A 21,003-nucleotide genomic window follows, 5' to 3' on the forward strand; every position below is an offset into this window, starting at 1 on the left:
ACTATGACAAGCAACTAATATTTTGACATATCAAGAAACATTTGGTTAAACATCTGTCTTTGTCAAATATTGACCCATAGTATAGAGCGATGTAACATACAGACAGATTTCATTTTATGCATCAGATAATATCCTCTTGCTTTCTTCCCCCTGTCTTTCTGTCTTTTCTCCTGTCAACCTGTCAGCTGGAATGTCAGTTTCAAGGATGATGTTCCTATTAAATCCTGCTAATACAATGCCACAGTCACATTCCATTGACAAAATACATGTTCTGCACATACATTTAGTTATATCCCTCAGGTCACTGACCTTGGACAGCTGATTGACACAGACCTTGCTGGATGAGCATCTGGCATCCTGGTTGAGGTGTCACATCAGGAACTGTTAGCGTTGAACCAGTGTTAACATAGGTGCCATGGCAGGCATACTTCACAGCAAATAATGCGATGGCATTTGTTCTGTAATTAAAGATGATGTTAAACAGAATCAGATAGGGCAAGTGGTAGTTTCCAAGTTGTTCTTTTTTATGGAAGGTTTGTTTAAGACCTGTTGGCCAAATTATTTGTAAACTATGTGACACCAGCGAAGCTTCTGGGAACAAACATTCTGACCTGAAAGGAAGCACACGTATTAAAACTAGCATGCAAATAATTTTATTAGAATTCTAGTGAATAGAAGATCAGAATTTTTGTCCATTTGGTAAATATACTACCTTGCAAAGTAATGTGATTCTTGATTAAAAAAAAAAAAAAAAAAGTGAAAATTCTACAAACATGAAATTTAGAGATAGTGAAGTACAATGTTTTAGTAATGTCAAAGTGTTAGCAAAGATTATATAAATTATATAGCATTCATGAATGTATGATGAATACAAACTGTTATATAAATTTAATATTAAAATTACTTCTGAAAAATATTTATGCACATCAAATTATATGGAAGATTTAGCAAAAGATCTCCATTGTGATATTTTGAACACCATAATAAGATGTATTGTGTAATATAGTGAAAAACATATGTAAACATGAACATGTAAAACTGGTGGGCTCCCACAAAGAAAAAAAAAAATAACTCTAGCAAAATGTTTCATGTTAGCAAAAGTGAGCACAATTCAAACACGTGAATGAAATCTAAAGTTATTTTTCAAGTGGATCTATTGCATCCATATTATTTTTTTAAGTTTTAAGAAGCTTACATCTTAGGTGTTTATATCTAAGTAAGAGAGGCCTTTCAGATTGGAGATCTGTACATGCTTGAAGAATCTGCTCATTTCTCTATTTTTCTGCAACATCCGAGACCTAGAACTAGGCTGGGCATTTTGCTATTTCTTACTAATACAAGCATCAAAATTTAAAAGCTGAACACCAACTACCTTGAAAATTCAAGGTGAATTTGGCAGATGGAATTAAATGGTTAATTATGATTAACTTCCCGAATGTAATATCTGAGCTTAGAAGGAGAGTGATTTTTTTTTTCCTGCAGTAAACTCTGCTTTAGATGCTGATTATTGAAGCCACTGTTAAATATACTGCTGTTTACATTGTTTCCTTGTACCTATCTGCTTGACTGGAGAAGCCATGTGCGCAATGTGAAGGCTTGTAGCTAAACCTCTCCAATTTTTTATGCCCTGCTAGAGCTGTGAGGTTTCCATCCTCTCTTGTACATGAGGAAGTGTCTAATTTAGGCTTTTTAACTTGAAACAAATACGAGGTTCCCACTTTGGCTTTAGTTCTCTGTTAATTTCGCTATCATTTTCAAAACGGAATTTTTTAACTGGTGTTGATTAATAGAATTAATTAGTACTCACAGAGCAAACCCTGAGCTGGCCCTTTTTCATCTTAATTCTATTATGTAACTAATGAACAAGACTGGAATTTTGGTAGTTTAATTAAAAATGCTTCTTAATCAATAAACAGAGGTAAGCTAAATAATAGCTTTACAACTCTGATTGCAGATGTGATTGCTAATAATAAAACATCTATTACTTATTTCTACAGTGTTAGCATATATGCTCTTCAGCTGCTGATAAGCCGACCAATTTCTTACGTTATTAGCATGCAGAGTGAAGCCATTATATGTTTCTGTTAGCCGAGGGAAATCTAATACTTAAAAAAATCTTCTGGTGTCATTGCTCCACAAATGTGACAGGCAAAAGCTCACTGCTAGTAATGAAATTATATTGCTTTTACCTTTTCCAGCACAGATGAGATGGCTGCCATCTGTAAGAAATTCCCACATGTCCTAATATTCAGCTAAATTTAGAGGTGCCAGCTGGGTCCTGTTCTCAGGGTATAATAACCTTAATATTGTAGAACTGTCTTTGATGGGGTAAAAGGTACTGCATGAGTAATGAATTTTTCATTGCCAGTCTGTGGTGCACAGATGACAATCCTATATTTTAATGTCTGTTGAAATAAGCCTGTTTTTTAGTTTGTATGTTACTCTGCATTACTATCCTACAGTACCCTATAGGTGCTTTCTCTCACCTTTCTAGGCTTCTCATCTCCTGATAAACCTGAACTATCAAAAAGGAGGATGATGCTGAATTTATTTCATGCACAGTATGTGAAATCTAATTTCTTATTATTCATCAATCAGGATGTGAAGTATTTGTTGGAAACAAGGCAGTCAGTACTCTTTAAAACTGTTCAGTGATTAATACAGCTGTCTCTTTCCTTTGTTCATTTCTTTCTCCTCCTTTCAGATATGGAGAAAAAAAAAAAAAAAAAGAAAAGAAAAAGAAATGATCATCCTCAGGGAAAAATACTGGTTTGCATTACTGTATGGAGAAAAATAATTCATCAACTCAAAAAAAGCTTGCAAAAGCAAAACCAAAAATGTTTTTGCAAACTTGGTTTTGGAAAACTTTTATAGATCCAAATTGTAATTGCTTGAAGCACAATCAAGGAGAAAAGATGCAAACAATGACTCAGCGGTACTATTTTTGTTTTACCAGCTGAAATGAAATGCTACCCTTGAAGTCATAGCTTTGGGTTCATTGTTTTACTTTTTATTTTCAGACCTTAAAACGATGGAGAGTGACTTTTGGTAAAAGGTATTTTGAGCTTTAGATATTCCATTGTGCTGCCAGGTAAAGGGATCTGTACATCATGGCACTGAGGAAAAATAAAAATTAAAAAAAAAAAGTGCATATTTACCTTCTTTTAGCAGCTAGTAACAGTGTCTTTGACACTCCAACACCATATATGGAATATGCAGTTCTTAACGTAACATTTTCTTTTGAGTTTATAAATCTGTTCACATCTTTTAAGTTTATAAATCTGTTCACTCACTTGGGATTCAGCTAGAACATAGCTTCTATAGCAAGCAGAAAAAGCATGAAAGATCCAACTACTCCTGTAATTATATGCCTGTAAGCACAGATTAATTCATGGTGCTAAAGAAAGAGATTTTGTGCATTACATCTTCCCTGTGTTAAACTATTTTCCATACTTAATAAAATGAGTAGGGATATAGAAAATGATTTTCAAATGTCTAGATACATATGAGGAAGTACATAAAAAAATTCTTGTATGCTTTGCCATCTATTTTTAATTCATAAATATATTTGTTAAACGCAGTGTGTATAAACCCCCCCCCCCCCAAACCCTTCTACACTTCATACAGTAGAGAGAGTATAAGTAATGTAATTACATTGACATGAACAGTCAACCGTAGGCCAAGTGATAAGATCATTAACACTCAAAAATCAGCTTTTAAAATTGGATTTGAAATATTTATGTGGTTAAGATATCTCAGTAATCTTAGAGGAAAACCAGTTAGACACTTGGGTAGAAAGTGGTCTTGCTAGGCTGCAAATTTGATGAGCAGCTATTACAGCAGCACTAGAAGGCTGTTCTACAGTTATAAATTTGTTACTGGCACTATTATGCCTCCCTCAAGTTCTTGTACTTGGAAATATTTGTACCCAACCTTTAATCTGTGAGAACATCACTATGCTATGCTCTGATAACCACTGGAATTTTTCTGGCCTCCCTGGTTTGCAGGCTTGCACCTATTACATTGGTTGCACATGGTATCAATAGGTCTTGGATTCACTTCAAAATTAAAATGAATTCTTGCTTCGAAAGATAAGAATAAAGTGAACTAAAACTTAGATGATGTTACTATTATTCTCACTCTTACTCTGTCTCATTTTTCTGAGAGCTTAGCTGCAATCCAGAGAATCAAACTTAAAAACACATAAAATGTTGTGATGTGTATACGGATATGCTCATGGACAGACAATTTGATTCCGTGGCAATATTCCATGGCAAATTTACATTTTCTGGTGTAGGACCCAGGAGCCTCAGTCATATATTGGAGGTTGATTTTGCCGCAGGTAGCATACAATACATATATATACATATATATTTATTTATTTATTTATTTATTTATTTATTTATTTTTTAAAAAAAGAAGCTGTCCCCAACACAGTCTGTGAAATACCTTTTGTAAGACAGTATTTGTTGCATTTATCACTAAGAATGTCTACAAACAGAATTAGATTTCTGAGCAGTCCAAGTAAAAAGCAAGGAGAACACGTTAGGGTTTTTATACTGATCCTTTTTGTTTTTAGCTAAATATGTAAAGAAGGAAAAGCACACAAACAGTACAGTAGGTTTGAGAGAGAAGTTAACTTTTTTTAAAATTTTGGTTTTGTTTTGTTTGTTTGTTTTCCAGGGAATTTCACTGCCTTCAGCTGGGACTGTTGGAATTATTACAAAATGTCTTCACCAGGTTACATCAGGGATGCCTTGGTCTGGAAGCAATGGATTTGACCTGTCATTGCAGTAGGCTTGTTGGCAGTTACCCAGTAAAAAGGCAAGTCTTGGGGAGCACAAGGTAGAAGGGAGGAAAACTGATAAGGTAAGAAAAATGCCAAAACAGAAAATCCAGTTCTGCCCTGTTTTTCTAGTCTGATACTCACTATTATTGTTCAATAAGACATTAAAACCAGGTGTCAAAGTATGGGCAATGTCTCTCTTCAGATTCATTCTACATATCTGAAGAGCCTGTTTTGCTCTTCCCTCCCTCTCCCCTCCACCCCCCATATCTTAATCCCCAGCACTTCAAGGTGGGTGGTGCACACTGTCCTTCCACAGTATGTATGCACATCGGTCGCAGCTCTGGTGCCATTTTTCAAGGTGGGTTTAGGCACACCCTGCTTCTCTCTTTGTCATCTACTGTAGTCAGGAAGAGCCATTTTAAGTTGGTTGCTGTCCTAGCAATTCTGTCTCCAAATCAGAGGATGGCTCAGCTGGCAGTATGCTCACGGGGCACTGCCTTTGTTCTGCTGCTACACAGCCACCCAGCACTGGGGACGAGAGAGCACGGGTGAGATCAGCCCCGCGTCAGGGCTTGAGACAGCAGTGTGGGAGGCTGCTCAGCACGGATGTTACAGTGAAGCACAGTGAAATGTCAAACACGGTAATTTTGCGTGCTTTCTCCCGTCACCTCCCATTGCACTGCTAGGCAAACATTCTTAGTGTCATCTTGAGCAGGGAAAGTTAAAAACAGAAATCACTGCTTACTAGAGAAGAAAAAAGAACCCTTTCTCTCCACTCAGTTGGTGTCTTTTAATTAAAAATGTTTTTAATGAAAGCAGAAGAAAGCAGACATTGTCTGGCTGCCATTGTTCTAGTTGGCAAGGTTGAAGAGCTCTAATCCATAATATCTGTAATATCTCATTAATTTAGGATTCATATTTATTGTTTTTCTTCTTTCTTGCAGTCTCATTAATTACAGTCTCATCTATAGAAGCAAGGAATATTCTCAAATAATGGAAAGGAACATCTTTTTCATAATAATTAAGCAGAGGAATGGGGAGAGAAAGCAAAATTGCCATGCATCACACATACCAGTAAAGAGGAAATTGTGCTGTTAAAGAGTGTTACAGGCTGAGCGGTAATTCATGCAGTCTTCTCTTTCTGATACAACAGCTTCTATGTTTTGTGGTTGGTAAAGGACCTGGAACTTGTTATTTCTGCTTGTCAAAATGGCATGTTAGGAGGATAGAGCTAGTCTTGTTTTATATAGGATTTATGCAACATTAATAATGAAGTTCTAACCTGTCAGCACTTCACAAAATCTATTGTGCTTGGGACTGAACGTGAAATATTTTGGAAGAGAATCTGTGACAATTATAATAACAACCCATCTTGATTATATATCGGGAAACAACTGTTGCATCTATTAAATTCATCACTGTCTTCCTCTGAGCTCCATACATAAAAACAGCTGTATTTCCATTTCCTTTCGTTAACAAAAGGACTAAGGCACATCATGAGAGAGGACATGCACAGCTGCAGAGATAGTCTATATAATTTCCAAATACACACAGCAGACATTTTGCAGCACTTAATTTCTGTGCCAGACTGGCCAGGCCAGCAGCCCTGACAGGGTGAGCAATTCCATAAAGGCACCTTGGAGTTAGTCAAGGAAGAAAGAGAGAGCTATTATGGATTGTCTTTCCAGCATCCTTTCTAAGCACAAACTACTGTTTCTGACAAAAGATCATAAGCAGATGTTTCAAAGAATTCAGCATAAGATTTTTATATGGTATTTCTCTGTGGAAATTCCTGCATTTTTAGATAATCCTCTGGTACTGATTGTCAAGGATTTGATTGAAACTTGAAATAAGAGTTCATACTCTATCCAATTATACTTGTTCCTTAGTCCCAACAGAAATTCTAGTTTGAACTAACTCAAGATTTGATCTTTGTGAGAAAAATATGTTTCTAAACAAAATACTCATGATTATACTTAGTAGTTTAATTAAATCCAATAGAAGAGTATCTGCTTGCCAGGGTACACTTTGGTTCAATTTCACTAAGCTTTTTACCTCACAGATCTTCTATAAACTTTAAATGTATTTTATTTATTTACTTATTTGAATTTTAGATTTGTCTACACTTAGGCATTTTTACTCCTGTTTTATTACACAGGTAGCAAAAAGATGTTTTTTAAGCTATCTTAGCTATTTGGTAATTTCTTAAGGGTTTTTGTTCGTTTGCTTGTAAATAAATTTGTGGTTTTCCCAATATTCTCAATTTTCAGATAAAACAATTAAAGACTTGTATTTCTTGTTCTTAATTTTTGAAAAAGGTCTTCTGTGTAAGATAAGTGAGAAGTACTTAGCTGTCAGGTGTTAAGCTGTTTCTTGTGAAGTATGCTTTTTTGTCTCTCTGTATCTGCTTCAGAATGTCTTGTCCCATTGGCTCATTTCAGACAATTTTGTGAGAGGACTCAAGGACAATGATATTCAATGCTTTTATATGTTTGAAAAAAATAATAAAAATATTCAGTACAGGAAAGAAAGTCTAAATATGTCCAGGAGGGTTTAATGCCTCGTTCATCTGGAATTTCTGAAGAATCCTTCAAAGTACCCCAAGTGAGGAAGAGGTTAATTTTGGAGTTTGCACCTTCTTATACAGAAAGGTGAACTGGCTTTCAAGTACAGGCCCCGAGACAACCAGACTTCCTTGGTTTTGATGCTATAATGTGTAATTTTGTTGTTGTTGCTGTTCTTTTGAGCTGAGTTGTAGGGCTGGAAAGAGAAAGGAACACACAGAAAAGAAAAGAAGGCATGTGGAAGTTGAAAATATAAGCACAAACAGCAGAGATATTTTTCATTTTGATAATTTAAACCCAAATAGCCCAACTTGAAAGTTTCCTCTAAAAAGTGATTTCTTGCATACAGAGGAAAACTGTTTGTTCTGTATTTCAAAGCTATGACTGTTGTTTTGGATGCATCCAATTAGGTCAAACCCCATTGAATATTCTGATAACATTGCCATAATTTGTTTGAATAATTCTTCATGTTGGTTTGGTTTGGACCTGAATTACAGTTTTCAGTTTCTCTTGCAAGGGGAAATTTATTGAGAAATATCAAGGCAAGATTTTGTTTCTGTTTGAAATTTCAAGCAAGAGCAAAAAAGTTGAGAACTGGAGATCAGTTATCTCATGTATTCTCTTTTAGTTTGGTGGACAGGAAAGTCAGAAGTTTTAGTTCAAACCCCTCATCTTTCATGCAGCCATTATTACCACCTTGACCCTAGTCATTCTCTCACTTTTCTTTGTAAAGTAAACACAGACACAGTGTGTTAGAGTATGGTCTGCAGATCAAAATGCATACCCCTTGGAGAGTTCTGAGGAAAAGATGTGAGAGAGTGGACTATCACTACACTGTCAAGTCAATTACATGTTAAATGTTAATAGTATAGTTCAAGTGACAATTAAGGGTCTCCAAGCAATCTATTTTTTTTTAATGAATTTGCCTTTTAAAACCATAGGATGTACGTTTACATGTCAACTACCGTTTTATTACAGATTTTTATTCACTATATCACTTTTTTTTTTTTTTTTTTTTTTTTTGTCTAAGAAAATTTGTAGTCATCAATAAGGAAAGGAAAAATTCTTCATCCAATATTTAAAGTCTTATTATGAAATGATTATGGCCTGTTGATGAGTCAGTGCTTGTGGAAAAATCTTGTAGGTCTCAATCTCCAGTAAGAGACTTTGGGTGATTCATTCCTGGGATCCAGTGTGAAATTCCTTATGCACCCTCTGAAGCTTTGGTACAAGTACTCATTAATTGTATGAGTACAGATGATGGTACCATCATTGGCATGACTTCGTGTACTTTGGGGGTTATCTTTAATCCGGTCCTATGGAGCGAATTAGCATTTTGGTGCCTCCTTTGGGGAAATGTTGTGATTTAATTTTGTGCAAAATGAATCCAGCTGTTGTGTTCAGGGACATTGTAAACTAAGCAAGGTGAGGGCAGGTGATCTGGAGATTTACATCAACAGTATCACCTCATCTAAACAGAAATGTTGATGTAGTAAACACATCGGTTGGCTCCAGCATTATGAAGCTAATGGTGTACTTCAGAAAGGGGTAGAGGATGAAAGTGTAAGCAGTGGAAGTTAAATCAGGGCTTTGAAAATTCTGTGGGTGTTAACAATCCAAGGTTAATTCTTCCATCCAATGAGGTACATCTTCTTTAATGAGAAAGTCAGGCTGACAATATTCTGTCAGCCGGATGTAGGGTATATTTTTAAGATTTGCATCTACAATTAAGCAATATTTGCACTGATTAAAAATGAAACATATTTATGTCTTCAGTTCATCTTTGCCAGCCAATAAAATTAGTTTATGTTTATGTTCAATCCCATCAAATTTGGTATGTCATCAGCATTATAATGGTCTGCCTTGGAGCTTTAAAGATACTTGGAATAACATTTCTTATTTTCAAGTGAAATGAGCTGGTGTTGAGCAAGAACTGTCTTTGGTTCAAATGTTGTGTTTAGCAATAATGTAAATAGGCAGTTTGAACTGCATGAAAACCATTGAGCAAAATTTAAGGGCTGCATGCATAGCTAGTATCTGTTTCATAGCTGCTTTCTTTTTAATGCTTTGTACATTTTTATATTCTGCAAATTCTTCATTCAGTTACTTAGTTGATGGTTTACGCTGTATTATTTTTTTTTAGCAGAGCTCTGTCCTTTAGCACCTTTTAGAAGAACCCTAATTTTCCAAATGTGCTTAGTGGAAATGATTTTGTAACCTAAAAACAAGAGAAAGGATGTAAATGGGTAACATTAGGTTATTTTGGATGAAACTGTGTTTTAAGACATCTAAACTACTTTCACTTTCATGGTATTATGAAGGCTTTGGTAAAGTTGATCACATATTTTTTATTATGAAATTATTTCCTTTTAACTTGTACTTGTTAAAAAAGTAGCATACAGTTTGACTGTAAAATTCAATGTGGGTCACTGCCTTTAAAACAGCACAGATAGGATTTTGATGTAATGAATAATGGTGCAGAACAAGTAGGCTGACCTGAGTAATAAAGAAATGAACCAGCTTCAAGTTTTATTCAATAGAGATTTCCACTGAAACAGCTCCAGCTGTTTCCATGAGAATTTGGAATAAATAAACTACCTTCTGGTGCTGCTGAGCAGCATACAAAGTAAAGATGTCAGTAAGTCAAGACTGGTATTTTAACTTAAGGTTCAAATAGCCAAACTAATGGACAAGTTCCTTTATAATAGGTTGTATCCCCATGTGTGGCACTGGGTGGGAATGACAACTGAAAATGGTTCAGAGAAGCAGAAAATATCACGGATGAGAAAAACTGACCCAAAACACAATGGACCAATTTTGATATGATTGGTCACGATCAAAAGTAACTTTATGGATTTAAATTATTCCTCAGAACAGTCCCAAAGTTTATTCTGCATGCTTTCACAGACACCTCTGAGGTAAGCTTGTATCCAGCCTTTGTACAGTCTTTGGAAAATGTGCGCATATTCATTCTAGAGCTGGGCAATCCTAGGAGCTTCTCTCACAGCAAAATAACAAGAGAAAGGAGAGCAGTGAAGTGAACCAGGAACTCAAGTAGCCTGTGCTGCCTCCGCAAAAGGGCAGGCAGCACACTATCAGCTCAGAGCTTGATGACCTATGTATGACAAATGATTATCACATCTTGTGTGTGTGATTTGCAGAACACTGTAACAGAGCCAAAAATGCTGCCAAAGTGATGTAAACTGGAAGACGTATGCTAAGAATAGAAGAAAGGGATTTCAGAGCTTTTTTTTCCCTGATGCAGCCTTGGTGGCCACATGTTTTGGACTAGCAAATTAGGTTCCAGTATATATAGAGATCTGTTTATTATATAGGGCTCACTGTGGGGTAGTGAAAAAAACCCAAGCCATTGCAGTGTGAATTATTGTCCCTTTCTTAGCACCGTTGCATAGACACAACCCAAGATAGAGAAGCTAGAAAGTGCCTTCAGATGAGGTGGTGGAAGAGACCATGTACAGCCCAGGTGTTGAGTGCTAAAAATATTTTTTGTCACAGGCAAAGATGAGCAGAAGGCAGAGGGGAGCAGTGGTGAAACTCTTGAGGCCTCGCATCAAACTCAGTTTTTATAAAGGGAATCCTCCACCTAAACAAACTGGAAGTTCAACTGGTGTTGCACTCTCATTAATGATCAAGCCAATGCGTGCTTTCAAGTTGGCAGGACATTTTTTTTAACATGAGACACAATGTAGTGGCAATGATCTGGTCAAGCTGGCATTGGCTGCTCTTGCTTTCCCATGGCCCGGGTACCCTGTGCTTCTCTGTACCCCTGGCAGGTCTTTCATTATGGGGTTGCATCTTTCTGTGTCCAGCTGAGGTTTTGCTGCAACCCTACAGGTCATTGTTTGTCCGATTTTTGTTTGTGTTTTTTGTTTGTTTGTTTTTGTTTTTGTTTGTTTGTTTTTCCTCAGTCTACATTCTGAAAATAATCTGAGACAACATATATAAACAACTTTCAACATAATTAATTTGTCCCAGAAATCAAACCTGGAAGCCTAGTAACCTACATTAAATGTCCTAATTCCCCACTAAGACATAAATCTCTGGATTGTTTTTAGTACACACAGACCACCTGTGTCATACAATCTGCTTTAAAAAAAAAAAAAAAAAAAAAAAAAGTAGCAAAAATCTTTCATTTTTATATTAACTACATTTGTATCCCTCACCAGTGATTTCAGTGTAATTTAGATCTCATGCTGGTGCAGGGCAGCAATTGATTTTGATGGGACTATCTTTATGCAGATAGAAATTACTAGAACTTCATATAAATTATAATGAACATCGTACAAAATTCTTAAGTCACACACTGAATACAATTACATAGTGCAAATTATAAACTAATTTAGGACTCAAAATTAATATCAAAAGTGCCCTATGCTTGACACAGTATAAAAGAAAATGGAACAAACTCAGTCATAAGTATTTTTAGTGGACTTTTCATCTTTTTTTAGAGGTATATCTCACTGCAAAGTGTTAAAACCAAATTGAAAACATATCAAGTGGTTTAAAATATATATATGTAGAGGGTACAATTATATCCAAAGACCTAATGATAGTGAAGTATGCTCATGCAATATATGCAACCATGAGACTTCTCTGAACTTAAGTCTGCATAGATGCTGTACTGTATTTCTTTTTATAATAATTGCATATAGTTCATCTTAAATTTCAACTTAGAGTAAATGAATTGGCTTAAAGTTGTTAATAAAATGTTGGTTCATTTTTAGAAACGTTGGGTTTATTTCCTTTGTTTCTGATAAACCAGGAACTCTAATAGTACTTGTAGTATGCTCTGTAATAAACATGCAAGGGTAAGCATGGTGCCTATGCCTGCAACTGTAGCAAGAAACAAATTTCCCCAGGAAAAAATATGAAGCTTCTTGCTCTTATTTTTTTATGCATCTACATTGAGGGAAGCAAGTTACTCTCATGGTTGGACCAGATGATCTTGGACTTTTCCAACCTTAACGATTCTATGATTCTAAGTCACATTTTAAAGCAGTAGTTTTATTTGTGCAGGAGAATCTTCTTCTGCCATAGCACAGACATGGAAAACATCCATTTGCTCATTAACAGTAATGCCCCTAGTTTTTTCACAGAGAATGCTGAGCTGTTTAAGTTACATTAACAGTCTAAACCTAATGCCATGTTTAAAGAAGACAGATACAGAGCTTTATTCTCAGGGGTGGTCAACCTACAGGAATGCAAGAGAACTTGTTAGGGGCAGGTTTCCTAATTCTCTGTGTAAACATCAGCATTCAATGGTTTGCCTGAGACAGTTGGATGGAGAGGATTTCAAAGGAAAACAAACCATCTCACATCACTGCTCCAACATGCAGGTAAGTCAAGGCTTTGGTACTGTTATGGGCACACAACAGATGCTGTGTTTCTCTCCATTACCAGGGTACAGCAGCCTGATGTCCCAGAAGAATAAAAATCGCACTTACTCACTGGTCTTCACCCAGTAGTGGGCTTTCTGCTGTCCCCACTGGATAGCTTGTGGTACCTGTGCTATCTAACCACAGAGGAGAAGCCTCTGCAGTGTAATGCAGACAGATCTGAATTGAAAAACACACAATGGTGGCAGTAAGTGTGGGTGAAATGCATATTTTTTTTCTTCTGTTTCTGAAAATGTTAGTGGGTTATGTATATGTAATTTTCCTCCAAAACTGAACAGAAAGGTTTTGGCTTTTGTGGTTGGTTGTTTTTGATTTTGTTTGTTTGTTTGTTTTGGTTTGTTTTGTTTTCCTGATGGAAAATCATAAGTAATGAATGTGACAGAATTATTCGGGTCCTGTGAACCCAAGAAGAGTGCGGGTTCCCTGTGGCTGTACAAAGTTCCTCGGCAGCGACACAAGAGTACTGCTCATGGTGCTCTGAGATGTTGACTCTTCTTTCTAAGTGTTGTGTGGGAAGTTGCTCCTTCACTGACGAAAGAGAAGGGAGATTTCTAAAGAAACTTCTAAAAAACTAGAAGTAACCCGGCATTTGCCTTATATGTTCATTTCTGCAAGACTTTAAAGATGCTTTACATTACTAGGATCAGATAAAGGTCTGAAACAGTCTTTTTTTGACCCTTTACAATTCATAGACTTTTATTTCTGAGCCCTTTTTCGAAGTATGTTAGGCTGAGCTAGTATAAAGAGTTGAGAGTTGTGAGTTGCTGACTTGAAAGGTAGAGCATTAGAGTGAGACAAAAATTTGGGCCAGGGAGGAGATGGAAAAGAAAAAAAAAATGTGTAGAAAGGGGCTTGAGAAGAGGCAGAAAAAATGGACATAAGAGGTGACTGGGGAAAAAAACAAACAAACAAACAAACAAACAAAAAAAACAATCTATTTGGAAGAGGCATAAAAGAATTGAGGCAAAGGATGTTCAGTATGTTTATAAAGGTAGTGAGGAGACTTATTCCCTAGTAAGCATCTAATGATTTCCACTGGCTGTGGTGTGCTCTTCCCTCAGTACATAACAGGCTCACGGGATGAAAACCTCCACGCTAATTCAGAGGCAGAGTGTACATCTAAACTGTTTATCTAGTGGGCACCCCCTGTCTTTTCTCATGAATGTTCAAGAAAACAAAATAGCTTCATCTGTAGGGCCTCAAGCACTGTCTGGAGATGCATGGAATAGCAAGGTAGCACCGCAAAGGGCACTTCTGTCTCCTCGCTCTATCTTGTGAAATGTGAACAAGCAGAAAATAGGGAACAAATAAGAGAAGGAGAAAAGTGTCTCTGTCAAAGAATATACCATGGACAAAATACTCAGATGTGACCAGAACCAAGTTAGTAGAGGTATGTATGCCTTGAAAGCAGATTTTTTGCAGATCCAGGTAGGCCCTTTACTTGAAATACAAAGAAAGAGAAGAAAAGGGCTCCCCCGCTGCTATTTATTTTGGTGCCTAAACCAGAGCATAGGCTTTTATTAAGTCTTGTTAGAGCAGAGAATACTTTAAAACAAGGAATATGTGGAGCTGCCCTTTGCAGGGGATGGTTGGTGGTAAATTGCCCTGTCAGCACCTGGAGGCTCTCCAGGCCAAGTCACTCAGGAGGACACCAACTGAAGCAGAGGGGTTTTGTGCTTTGTTTGGCAGCACTGTCCAGTGTCCAACAGTATCCATCGAGCTCAGGGACCCTTCTTCTTGAGAGCAGCTCATGGAATTATTCATGAGATTATTTGGTCAAATAGTCAGGCTTCCTGTATGAGAGTCTGGCCTACAATTTATACATAGCATTGCTAGAGAGCTGAAGGACGTTTTAACTCAAATGTTCAAGGAAATTCAAAAACTAGGCTAAAAAATAAATATAAAAAAAAAAAAAAAAGATAAACCTGCAGGGGTGCTTGGCCATATCTCCTGGGTCCCAGCTGCTGCTAAGAGGGGACTGTCAACTGGACAGCCCAAACTGTCTGGGAAAGCGTGTGCCTAGAAGTCACTCCTTAACAAGAGGAAGGCAAATGTCAACCAGATTAAACAGGCACAAGAAAACTGTGGTTTGCTGGGTTTGAAACAAAGCAGGGGTGTGGGTGTAAATTGGGGCGGTGGGCGGCAGGATGGGTCCCACATCTGCAGGTGGAGGGAGCTGGTGTCAGGGGAAAGTGGGGGCATGTGGGCCGCATGGCTCCTCTGGTGAGGTGCTGAAGGGCACTGAGAAACTGCCAGGGGCATGTTAACATTTTATAAAAGCCCAGCATTACAGTTTTGCTGATATGGATTAAGAATGTTTAGTTCCCTGATTGCTAGCTAATTATGTCATTAATCAATAAATCACTTCAATATTGACCTGGTTTAAGCAACGTGAACAGAGCATTTTTTTCCTGTGATACAAGTTTCCGCATAAGTGTCTCATGTTTTAGTCACAAGACATCATTTCATAAATCCAGATTTGCACAGCTGTTTAATGCAAATTGTATGACCAAAAGTACTGAGGTGGACAACAAGAATGTTTATGAATTACTATTTCTTTTTGAAGCTGATGTGAAACTAATTCAGAGATTGGAGAAAGAAAAACCAAAAAGGAATAAGGTGTTCAACAGGGGAAAAAAAAAAATTAAAAAAAAATCTCATCCCTGTTGTGATTCTGAACATCAGCCTGCCTTTCTTGGGGACCAGAGAAAGACCATAATACCCAAATCCAGCAGAACACTGTCCAAACATTTTAAGTAGAAAATATGTCCATCAGAGATTTGTTTATAGATATATAAAACACAATTCCCTGGTAAATTCTTGTTGGAGTATTGGAAGCAGTGTACATTGCTGATTAATGTGTGCTAAACAGGAAAATTAAATTATCCCCTCTCATAAGCTGCGAACTCTAACTTCTGTAGAATAAAACAACTCTCAATTTTTGAATGAAATAAAATGTGTTTTTAACACTTGCACACAGAATCGCAGGTCCAGGGCGAGGTAAAATCTGCAACACACTGAATATCTGATCCTGTCCTAAAGAAAACTTCGTATGTTTCAGGTATTTGCTCTGCCTTTGTCAAGAACTGAATTGTTTTTATATTTTCAGTGGGTAGCATACAAGAAAAGGGACACGAGGACAATCACCATTCACGTGAACAAGACCTTGTCACCCTTCTTCATGTTGAATCTGCCTTTTCTAGGAGAGGGAAGTCAGCATCAGGCTCTGGCCTTCATCTCCCAGGTAATGTACAGATTGCAAATTTACTTAAAACACATTGGAGAACACATTGTAACATTAGATTAGAATCAGAGGAAAAAAAAAGGAAGGTCATTAGATTAGAAAGAGTAAGCATGGAAATATATATATAAATATATATATATATAAATCCGTTAGAGAATCATTTGCAAAGTGCTTCACACAAGGAACAACATTATGCTCCTGCTGTTTTTGTGAATTCTCCCATTTCAAAATTCAATGTCTGTGCACTGTTGTGGAGCTGCGGTACTCCCCAGGGTAGTTTGCTGCCTTCTTCTCGACCACCTAACACTTGCCCACGGAAGGGCAGTTCTTCATATGCCACTGGAAAGTCCTGACACCTGAGTAATAACACAGTTGATGAGAAAAAGACACCTCTGTACCTTATCTTTGTTCTTTTTGACCATTTCCCCAGCAGGAAAAATGTTTATTCATTTTAGTATGTCTCCTTCTGAATAACCACAGAAAAGCACTTTCATTACTGCTAATGGCTATTGTACGTTTTTTCTGCTGTGATGTGTCCTGACTTGAACATCAGTTATCTCAAAGATGAAATTATGGAAAAATGAGTCTGCAGCATATGCAGTTTGCAGTGTGTGTTGTCACTGCTTTCAAGGGCTGCTTAGTAGAAAAGTAAAAGCCATGGTGTTTGCTCACCCCAGAAAACTGGAGCAACTGCCTATTTTTACACTCTAATCTCAGCATGTAGAGATCCAGCCATTAAGCTCCTATCAAGGTTAATTAAAGTTTTGAAGGCAAAGGTTTGAAATGCAGACTTGCTAGAGAGAACCACATTTCCTCTAAGGATTAAATTCAACTCAGTCACTGCAGCTCTTTTCAGTTTCCTGTTAATTCATGTCTTTGTCCAGGTGGTTTTTACCCATCAGAATAAGACCTGAAGGGCTCAGGAAGCTCAGTTTGTGAGCTGGGGCCCTAACTCTTAGGCTGAAGACCCATAAATTAACCAGGAGCTGTCAGACAGCTCTACATGATCAAACAAAAGCCTAACACTAAGCTGTTTAACAATTCTAAGATATACAGCGATGAAAAGGGAACTAAAAGTAGGACAAAAATATGCACTATGATATGAGAACATTTGCATAATCTTTTGAAAACAAACTAAGTGCTTTCTCTTTCATTTTTTTTCCCTTTATTTGTCCAAATAGGGTGAATATTCTTAAAAATGCAGTTTTAATAGATATATTGCACCAGTTTGGTGTTTCTAAAAATGAAATAGAAGATTCAGCATTTGAAATATCACAGAAAGATATTAGCTAACTGAATGCTAACAATTTCATACAGATGTCTACTTATCATGCAAATAGTTTATTTAGATGCAGAGACACATTAGACTCCAGTGATCGGGAAGTGAAAAACGGTAGTTGCTTCATGTTGTTTCAGCATACGTGACTCGAATTTCAGCATGTTTCCTCTAGTAGTTCAGATAGCAACACTGAAATAAGCAACAAAAATGAGGGACACAAACTGTGTATACAAAGGAGGCTTGATTTCTAATACAGTGGATATTAGCAGTAGATGATGGGCTGCAGAAGAACAGATGCCTTTAAATCAGCAGAGCATTATGCAAACAGCTGTTAACAAGATAAAGCATGTAATTTCACCTACTGTACTCTTAATTTTGCTCCTACCATGCTGATCACATCCTGATTTCAGTATGACATTTAAAAGGAGGTCTCAGCTGGTTTATATACCACTTTATAACCCCTGATTTGCAAAAGGGTAACTGACTGATTCTACTTTTGAGTTCCAGAAAATAATACAGCTTATAGCCTTTTGTGGTACATGAATGGGTTTTCATTAGATTTTAAACTTAAACAGCTTCCTGACCTTTTCCCAATACTATACTTATTATTTTTCTCTCTAAATGAAATGATACTCAAACCCTAAACATTGGTACATCACTTTTATCTATTACTGTTCCTGAAGATGACTTAATTATCCTAATATCTAGTGTAAAGGTCTTGCTGTTGCACCTAATCACTGATAGCATGCAGAATGAAGGGCCTCCATTTACAGATGGGTCAGATAGCCAAGTGTCCTAGCAGCACGTAGTCTACAGCAGAGCACTCTGTGTGCTAAACAGACCACAGAATGTTTCATCTCTTGAAAAACACATCATTTATTCATACTGGAGCAAGTTATCTCTGAAAGCAGTGGATGAAAGCAGAAGTCTTTTCCTTAACAAAGATCGTCTCTTGACTGGTGCAAGTACGTGCAAATTCAGAAAGAAAGAAAGAAAAAAAATCTATTTAGAAAGGGCTTTCTGATATTTCTCAGTGATTTTGTGTTGAAGGGAACCATTCTAGACACCAGATTAAATTCTGTTGTTTACTGTGTTCAATATAAGTATCCAATATTGTTTTCTTTTCATTCTCCATCATTGCCTAGCAAAGCTTGACTGATGATGCTGCCATTGAGGGGGTGGATGGACACCCTCCTCCTTCTCTGCAGCAGCCTGAGACAGGAAGTGATATTTTTTTGGCTGCCCATCACCACCAGTTGCCATCTCGGCTGGCCAAGAAAAGCAAGACGTCGGCAGCAACCTCTAACAGATCATGATGAAGTGATGCCCTCTCGCTGTGGGGCGGCTGGGCCTCAAGGCAGCGGATCCGTAGGACGGCAGTACTACAGGGTGCTCATCCCTGGGTCTTCTTATGAAAGATTTTGTGATTGGTGCTGATTTTTCTACTTTTCTAAATTGTTTTGCAATGTGTTGTGGAGTTGCTTAGGCCTTAGGGTAATAAGGCTTATATTTCACTACTGTGAGTTTTTTTCCTTGAAAGTGGAAACTGTCAAGCATGAAAAAGAGAGGGAGAAGAAAAATAACAGTTACTTTTTTTTTTTTTTTTTATGAATCCCTGTTGTTTATTCTGCAGTGTACACCCAATATCAATTACTTTAATCACAGTGGAGACTGTGTGAATCCATCAGAGAGAAAGTCTATAAACATGATAAAGAAATGTCATATTGTCCTCACTATCAGTTTATCTTTTTTTTTTTTTTAACTCTCTCATATGTGACAGTAGCAATAAAAAATAAAATTAACAAAAACCTGAGGCAACGTGTCGTCCAAACCCCAGTTGTTTTTATGGCATATTTATGCATTTAAGAAGTTGATGTTTTCATCAAAGGAACAACTGATTCAAAAACAAGGCAATTTATTAAGGTAGAATAAAAGAATGTAATTATTTTATCTGAATTTTGTGTTCTTACAGTTTATTAACAAATAAAAAGATGTTCAAAGTGCTTACGATAAAAATATGATGTTTATTCAATAAGTTGCTGCGTGTCACTTGGTTTATTTATAGTACATTTAAATACATAACCATATCAGTGTAAGAGCTTTGCACGGCTTAGTTTAACCACCCAGAACAGCTATAGTGTGTGTGTGTGAACATATATATATTTCTCATATTATTTTTCTGGATTTATTTCCACTGAAAGCCTCTTGGGGATTTTATTGGACTTGGGATTAGAGTCTCAAAGTGTGGCTGCAATGCCTGTTATTGAGAACCATGTGCATCACGTCCCTGACCCCACATCTCAGACAATACCAACACTGACACAAGTGTTTTTCTTTGGAAATAGATATTGTTCTCTTGACACAATCTCACCGTGTGCATGAGTATAAATAATTTGCTGAGGAAGAGCTGTGCCTGTGACATGATGGAGCAGTTTTTGCCCTGGTGAGAACGTAAGCACGCAGAAGTGAAATAACAGCTGGAGGAGCTGCCTGCAGAGACACGATAGCCTCAGAGTCATCCCAAAAATGTTAAAGTAACTGTTTTTGTCTTTATGTTAGCATCATTGATGTTTTCTGTTTCTATCTAGCTGTGCGTAGCTTGGCACTGTGCACACTGTGACTGATGCTCTCTCACCTAAGTGCCAGCTTTTGCGAGGCTGGGTGTGAGAATTGTGACCACAGGATGCTTGGTTGATTTAAGCAAAATTGTCTGGGAAGCCAGACATGAGCCAGCTTTAGACATGAGAGAGACTGTGTACGTGTCTGAACATCTCAAAAACTACCCTGTAAGGTATGCAAAAAAGGTAATATAAAAAAGAGCAGAGTGACCCCAGCCAGATTTTTAGTATGTGGTGTTAAGTATATAAAGAGTGGCAAATGAAGGGTGTCTGGGGACACAGGATTAAAGAGTGAATACCCTAGGAGAGGAAAATGTTTTTCCCTGTAATTTCTTCTACCGCTGTTGCTGCTTTTCATATTATACTGCACCTGCTGCCACAGTGACATTTATAAGTCTGGAATCAGGCACCATCCTCCTGACCCAGAAAGCTTAGGTTTAATTGAGATAATGCAAACAGTCAATAGGAGAAAAGGCCAGAGATGAGTTTTACAGCAAGGTAAGCAGACCACTGGAGACATGGCAGAATGTGATCTCATTCTGCTGTCGACAATGCATTTCTTTGGCAAACATTTTTCTGTAGCAGAGACTTTCATTGTATTTGGAAGTTATCGTCTGGACTCGCACTGGGTTCAGTGCCTTTGAAACTCGAATGCTGTAGATCACTACAGTTTTTAATTGGTTTTACAGTTTGTCAGATGTGTCTTTATTTATTACCAAAGCCAACCAGCTCATAAAGAATGTTGTTTGTCTCAAGTGACTGGATTAGGAGGAGGGAAGGTGCTAATAGAGGCTAACAAAGGAGCTCAGACTGTCAGTGGGCCTCCCCATCAGGTTTTGATATGAATCAGAGGCAAATCTTTGGACATCCTGTTAAGAAGCGAAGCAAAAATGACTTGGGGCTTTGCTGAGATGATTTCTTGGGACTGGACTGTGGTCATTTTACTCAGCTGGGCAGATGAGCTGCGCCACAACTGCTCTCACTCTGCTTCATCAACAGGAAAGGGGGGGGAAAAATGATGGAAAGGGCTCAAGGGTTGAGATAAAGAAAGGAGGGAGATCACTCTACAGTTGTCACAGGCAAAAACAGCCT

General features: G+C 37.3%; 1 long non-coding RNA gene across 1 annotated transcript; it reads left to right on the forward strand.

Moving 5' to 3' along the window:
• Window positions 1–5,915: 5,915 nt before the first annotated feature.
• On the forward strand, window positions 5,916–19,328 carry LOC140002664 (uncharacterized). Its single transcript, XR_011809806.1, has 3 exons — window positions 5,916–12,957; window positions 15,880–16,014; window positions 18,439–19,328. It is a non-coding gene; the product is annotated as an uncharacterized lncRNA (long non-coding RNA).
• Window positions 19,329–21,003: the final 1,675 nt, after the last annotated feature.

The sequence above is a fragment of the Anas platyrhynchos genome, chromosome 5, assembly GCF_047663525.1.
Source record: "Anas platyrhynchos isolate ZD024472 breed Pekin duck chromosome 5, IASCAAS_PekinDuck_T2T, whole genome shotgun sequence".
Classification (NCBI taxonomy): domain Eukaryota; kingdom Metazoa; phylum Chordata; class Aves; order Anseriformes; family Anatidae; genus Anas; species Anas platyrhynchos.